This window comes from Alligator sinensis, unplaced genomic scaffold (assembly GCF_000455745.1).
Source record: "Alligator sinensis unplaced genomic scaffold, ASM45574v1 scaffold2399_1, whole genome shotgun sequence".
NCBI lineage: Eukaryota > Metazoa > Chordata > Crocodylia > Alligatoridae > Alligator > Alligator sinensis.
In genome coordinates, this window is record NW_005843735.1 from 1,632 (window position 1) to 8,430 (window position 6,799).

Genomic DNA, 6,799 nt, shown 5'->3' on the forward strand with positions numbered 1-6,799 from the left:
TCGACCTGGAAGGGTGTGGGCAGTGGGGTCCCGCAGGGCTCGGTCCTTGGACTGATACTATTCAATGTCTTCATCAGCGACTTGGACGAGGGAGTGAAGTGTACTCTGTCCAAGTTTGCGGATGACACAAAGCTATGGGGAGAAGTGGACACACCGGAGGGCAGGGAACAGTCTGCAAGCAGACCTGGACACGTTGGACAAACGGGCGGAAAACAACAGAATGCAGTTCAACAAGGAGAAATGCAAAGTGCTGCACCTAGGGAGGAAAAATGTCCAGCACACCTACTGCCTAGGGAATGACCTGCTGGGTGGAACGGAAGTGGAAAGGGATCTTGGAGTCCTAGTGGACTCCAAGATGAACGTGAGCCGGCAGTGTGACGAAGCCATCAGAAAAGCTAATGGCACTTTATTGTGCATCAGCAGATGCATGACGAACAGATCCAAGGAGGTGATACTTCCCCTCTATCGGGCGCTGGTCAGACCGCAGTTGGAGTACTGCATGCAATTTTGGGCGCCGTACTTCAAGAGGGATGCGGATAACATGGAGAGGGTCCAGAGAAGCGCCACTCATATGGTTAAGTCCTTGCAGGCCAAGCCCTATGAGGAGAGACTAGAGAACCTGGACCTTTTCAGCCTCCGCAAGACAAGGTTGAGAGGTGACCTTGTGGCTGCCTATAAGTTCATCACGGGGGCACAGAAGGGAATTTGTGAGGTTTTATTCACCAAGGTGCCCCCGGGGGTTACAAGAAATAATGGCCACAAGCTAGCAGAGAGCAAATTTAGACTGGACATTAGGAAGAACTTCTTCCCAGTTAGAGTGGCCAAGGTCTGGAACGGGCTCCCAAGGGAGGTGGTGCTCTCCCCTACCCTGGAGGTCTTCAAGAGGAGGTTAGATAGGCAATTAGCTGGGGTCATCTAGCCCCAGCTCTTTCCTGCCTATGCAGGGGGTCAGACTCGATGGCCTATTGAGGTCCCTTCTGACCCTAACATCTATGAATCTATGAAAGGTGGTCTGGGATAAGGACTCCTCTATCGACTGTGGGTACCTAGGAACCATGCCGAGGCCTGGGAGCCCTATTGCCAGCTTGTGGTACCGCCGAAGTTCAGGTGGCAACTGTTCAGCATGGCTCATGACTTATCTTGACTAGAGTGCACGCCCGTCTGTATGTGTGCATGCGTGTGTCTGTGTGTGTGTGCGTGTCTGCGTATGCATGCATGTGCATGTCTGCGTCTGTGTTCATGGCAGGAGGGAGACTGTGTTTGTGTCTGTATCTGCATGTGTGCATGCATGTGTCTGTGTGTGCATGCATTTGTCTGTGTTCATGGCTAGGAGACTGTATTTTTGTCTGTGTCCATGGGCAGAGAGTGAGTAGACTGCGTGCCCGTCTGCGTGTGTGCATGTGTGTGTCTGTTCATGGAGGGAGGGAGAGTGTGTTTGTGTCTGGGACCATTTGCAGAGAGTGACACAGACCCACACACACACAGACCCCGACCCACATGCACAGACCCACACAGACAGACCCACACGCACAGACACACACTTGCCCCTCATAGGCCCTTCCTCTTCCCCCGCTCTCGATCACACTGCAGTCTCGCTCCCTGCCTGGCCCGTTACACTGACCTGCAGGGAGCTGTAACGCTTGTGCCTGCAGCTCTGGGAGGTGTTTGAGGACGTGGCCGTGTGTTTCACACGGGAGGAGTGGGAGCTGCTGGAAGAGGAAGACAAGGGACTTTACCGGGACCAGATGCTACCAAGCCCCCGTTTGCCTGGGTAAAGCTCTGGTTCTTGCTTTGCCCAGGAGCCGTGTGAGCTCTGAAGTGGTGTTGTCTTCTCCCTGGGTTTAACAGTTTCACCCTCGTGAACTTTTGGCCAGTGCCTTAAATCCCTTTGCTCCCCATTGCTCTGTCTAGGATCAGACCTCCCACATTTCATACTTGGATATATGCCTCCTTCATTTGATCCAGCCGCCTTCCTTGGGGTCTTCCCCCTTGCTAACATGATTTCCCATTGCCTTCTCACCGTGATCATATCATTTGCCATTCATTGTGACTCAAAATGCACTAACAGCTGTCCCTTGGGCAGTTCTTCTGAGTTCCTCCCTCTCTTGCCTAGCGTGTCCTGTCCAAACTCATTTCTGCTCATTTGCCTGAAATTTCACTGGTGTTTCCTTTCCTGTGACCATACGTCCACTGCCCGGATGAAAAGGACCATCCTCTTCTCCCTGCTGTGCCTTCCTGTTCATCCTAAATGTCCATCCTCCCTTTGTCCTTCAAGTCCTTAGTATAATCCTGGAGTTCATTGGCTCCATTCCCCAAATTTCAGTTGCTTATTCTGCGTCCAGTCCCAGTGGTTAAACTCTCTTTGACCACTGCCCAAGCAGGATATCGAGATCTCACTCCTGAGTTAATCTGCCACATCCAGCCAGGATGGGTGCAGCTCTGGGTCTGTGATGATGAGGACCATGGGGAAACCTCAAGGTCGGAGGACCCACTGCCTGGTGAGTTGTGGTTGTCTCCTCCACCCAACTCCCCTCTCCGAAATGCTCCATGCCCAGGGTGAAAGGGAGCCTGGAAACTGCAGATCTGCCCTGTGCTGCCATCCCTGGGTGCTGGCCTCAAATAGCTTATGCTGTCCTGTGTGCAGACAGGTGTTGTTCCACTCCTGAAATTCAAACTCTGCAAACTGTTACCAACAGGATTGTTTTTGCCAAAGACCCCCAAGGGTTGACATGGCCCCTTGTCTGATTTAATATCAAGTAAACTTGAATAGTAATTATTATAGTATAGTAACAAGGTTCCTCCCTGTAATACAACCCGACAAGTGGCTCCCTTAGACATTACAGCAGCGTTTGGTGGTACCGGCCTCGTGTCCTCCGCTGGGTGTAGGAGATGTTTGTTTCTGGCTTTCCCACTATTCAAGTAGAAATTGCACGACTACCCCCAACTTCCCAGGCTAACGGCATGCACACAGCACCCTCTTCCTTTGTTTGTCCATTACTTTAATACCTTTCTCGTGCCAAATGGCCTAATCCTCAAGTTCCTTACCAACCCAACAGGTTTTCACCAGCGATAATTACGGGTACATTTTCTAAGCTCTTGCAGTACTCAAATGATGGTTGTCTTTGATATTGAAGATGGCTGTTTATATCAGAGAAACATCCCGCAATCCGAGCTGCGGGGGCAGACACGTTCTCGGGAATTCTGCCCCTTCCATATAACGGGCAGCGCTTCCCGTGTTGTTTCAGGTGGATGGCTTGTGCCGTTGGAGCACTACCAGTGCCCCTCTGCCCTGCAAGATGCTGGAGAAATGCAAAAGAGCAAAAGAAAACCAACAAAAGGATGAGAATACAAACAAACGGTCAATTCACCCGTCTTGATCTTTGGCATGACTGATATTTTGGGGGTCCTGGAGGCCATGCTCCAGGGACAGACCATTTTCTGTAGCCACTTTGCAGATATCCAGCACCCATCCAGATGTTCTGCTTACATCTCTTTGTCTAGCATAGTTAACATCGCAGCCACTTACAGCAATAGCGGTACACAAACACGGCCGAGCAAGCAAGATGATTACTATGCATAACACAGTGAAGCTCGAATCTTCGTTGTTCATGTCATGGGATCACTTTTGACACTGTGGCTGGCCTGGCCCTGGCCCTGGCCCTGGCCCTGGCCCTGCTGGAGCTCCTTCACACATTCCCCTCTTTGCAGCTGGAGAAGCTGCTTTTTTAGCAATCTTTTCTGCTTCAAGTGACAGCTGCTGCAAGGTCTACCCTGCCACACATCTTCCCTCCTTGGCTTTCACCAGGGGTTTCCTGTTGGGGTAGGCTCCCCCTCTCCTTTTCCCAGCAACGAGTAACCCACAAGGCAGTGGGAGCCAAGGTTTTCAGGCGCTCTGCACTCGCCTTTCTTGGGGTGGCAACAAGTGGCATTTTGTGGAGATTGCCCTGCCACAATTAGCCCCACCACACTAACCAGTCCCAGGAGGGTGTAGTGTTCAGGCCTTGCCCAGGACTAATCTTTAGGCTCTTCTGCCCTGGCTATCTTCACCCCTCGTGGGCACAGTCTCTCCCTTCTGGGCTTTTTGGCCCCCAGCCATTCTTGTTGGACAAGAGAGAGGCTGGGGCTGTCCCGGGTGTCTCCTGGTCCGGTTGTCCTGGAGCACCGGACGTGTGTAACCCTGGGCTCAGGCTGCATGAAGTGGGTGGGTGGAGTGGGTGGGATTCAGAAGATTTCACGTTGTGGGGGGAAGTGGATCCCCCACTGTTTGCACCAGACTCTCCCCTGTGCCATTTCCTCTCTGGGGCCCCGAGTGTCACAAAGCCCGAGGCTCAGCTCAGAGTCCATGTGCAGGTTCGTGCCACGGCCTTTGTCCCAGTGCAGCTTCCTGGGATGTGGCGGCTGCCTGGGATTCATTAGCAGAGGAAAGCTCCATGGGCTCATGCCCTGCATCAGACATTGCCCCAGGACCAGGTAGGAAGCAGACCACAGCTCTCAATCCTCCACTCCCAGACCATTTCTTGGAGGGATAATGCATGAATCATGATAGCTTTTGCTACCAAGCAGTGTAAGGCAATGCTCAGCACACACTCCTGCCTGGTGACAAGCCCCAGAAATGCACCCCGAGGCTGTTCACCCTTGTAGCCAGATGCTGCTTTCAGGGCTGCCAGAGATCACGGGCAAGCATTGCACATGGGTCTCCCCAAAGCACTGGGGCTTCTGGCGCGCGTCAGCCCAGTGAGGTGGAGGGCTCGGCGTCATCTCCCCCTGGACCCACCAGTGCTGTGGGGTACAGCAGCCCTTTGAGAGCCTCCATTTTCCTTCTTGCAGATCGTTCTGGTCTCATCCTCGCCTTTAAAAACATGAAGCTATTCAGGTAGTGTCCAGGCGTACATGTCCCACATGTTTCTTGGAGCAGGGCGTGAGGTGATGGGGCTGAGAGCTGGGCCAGAAACCTTGAGAGCCTGACTCTTAACTCCACTGCGTAGGGAAGATGAGACTGGCACAGGGGCCTGGCACTGCCTCACCCCCGGCACTTTGGCAGGAAGACCTTGTCTTCTTGAGGGAACACAAGTGCCAAGTCCTGTCCTGCTCTGAGGCCCATCCCAGCAGAAGGAAGAGCAGTGCTTGCCCCTTGGCAGCTAATCTGGTGTTTCTTCCTCCCACGCAGGACATGCCTGGTTGCCGAGCAGAACTGAGGAGCGGGCTCCTGAGGAAGGGCCTGGAAAGCTGGAGCCAGCCTGGGCTTTCCTGGGGAGTACGGGTGAGGTGGCTTCCCCGAGCCCAGCAAAGGCCCAAGGGCACAAGGGTCAGGGGATGCCCCAAAAGCAGGAAACTGTAGCAGTGAACGCGGTCCCGTCTCTAGTTGGGCATTGGAGTGAAGAAGGGAAAGAAGCCAGAAAAAGCCCAAAGTGCAGGGACGAATATGTCATGCTGAGACACAGGAAGAGGCAGAAAGCAAAGGTCCACTGGAGAGAGAGGCTGCATGCAAACCAAGGCAATATGGGGGGCTCAGAGGGAAGCAGGAGCTCACTGTCGAGCCCAGGGGGAGAGCCCACCCCTGCCCTCAGTGCAGGAAAAGTTTTAGCTGCCCCTCACTCCTGGCTCTGCACAAGATAAGGAACGCTAGGGAGAAGCCCCATGTATGTGCCAAATATGGGAAGAGCTTCACCTGCCTCTCGACCCGGGCTGCTCCCCGCCAGATCCATTCTGGACAGCTCCCCCACCGCCTCACCAAAAGGGCGAAGAGCTTTGCGCACAGCTTGGAGCTGCCCAAAACCCAAGATGTGCACAGGAAGAAGTGTCAGTACCGTTGTGTCACACGTGGTAAGACCTTCACCCATTTCTTCTCCCTGGTTCAGCACCGGCGCATGCACTTGGGGAGGAAGACGCACCGCTGCACCGAGTGCAGGAAGAGCTTCATCAGCTGGCAAGGGCTGTCGCACCACCTGTGTGTGTGGAGGGGGCAGCAGCCACACTGCTGCACCAAGTGTGGGAAGAGCTTCAGGCAGCCGTCCAACCTGGCCAGGCACAGGTGCACGCACACAGGGGAGAAGCCACAGCAGTGCTCTGAGTGTGGGAAGAGCTTCAGTCTTTCCTCCAACCTGGCCTGGCACCACCGCATCCACACAGGGGAGAAGCCATATCCGTGCTCTGTGTGGGAAGAGCTTCACCCACCCCTGCAGGCTGTGCCGAACACCAGTGCATCTCACAGGGGAGAAGTTACATCGATGCTCTGAGTATTGGAAAGGCTTCACCCACCTCTCCCACCCATCCTGGAATCAGCACATCCACACCCAGAAGCGTCCCTAATTCTGCCAGCAGTGCAGGAAGGGCTTGGAGATGTCTGCCTGCTCAGCACCCACCAGGGGCTGCATTCAGACAAGCACCCTCATGCTGGTGGCCTGCAGAAGGAGTTCCCCCAGGCTTTGTCCCTGGTCGGGTACAGTGGGAGTCCAGAGCCCAGAGGCTGGCCCCCAAGGTGTCATTGTCGGGGAAGGGGGTTAAGAGGAAACGCCTCAGGCAGAGGTCAGCCCTGATGAGGGGGAAGGAGACAAGGAGGAGATGATCTTTGCATCAACCTTGAAGCCTGTGCATTCCCCATCAGTCTCTAACAGTACTCCCAGGGGAAGAAGTGCGTTCACGCTAGGGTGCCCTCCCCCACACAGCTGACTTCAAGTGACACCCGGGCACTTTTCTTGCCTGCCTCCCAGCTTTCTCCTTCTTCCTGGTCCAGGGGTTCTGCTGTACGAGCCCCTGAGTTGCAGGGAGGAGTGCATTTATGGCTGGGGAAGCATTCCCT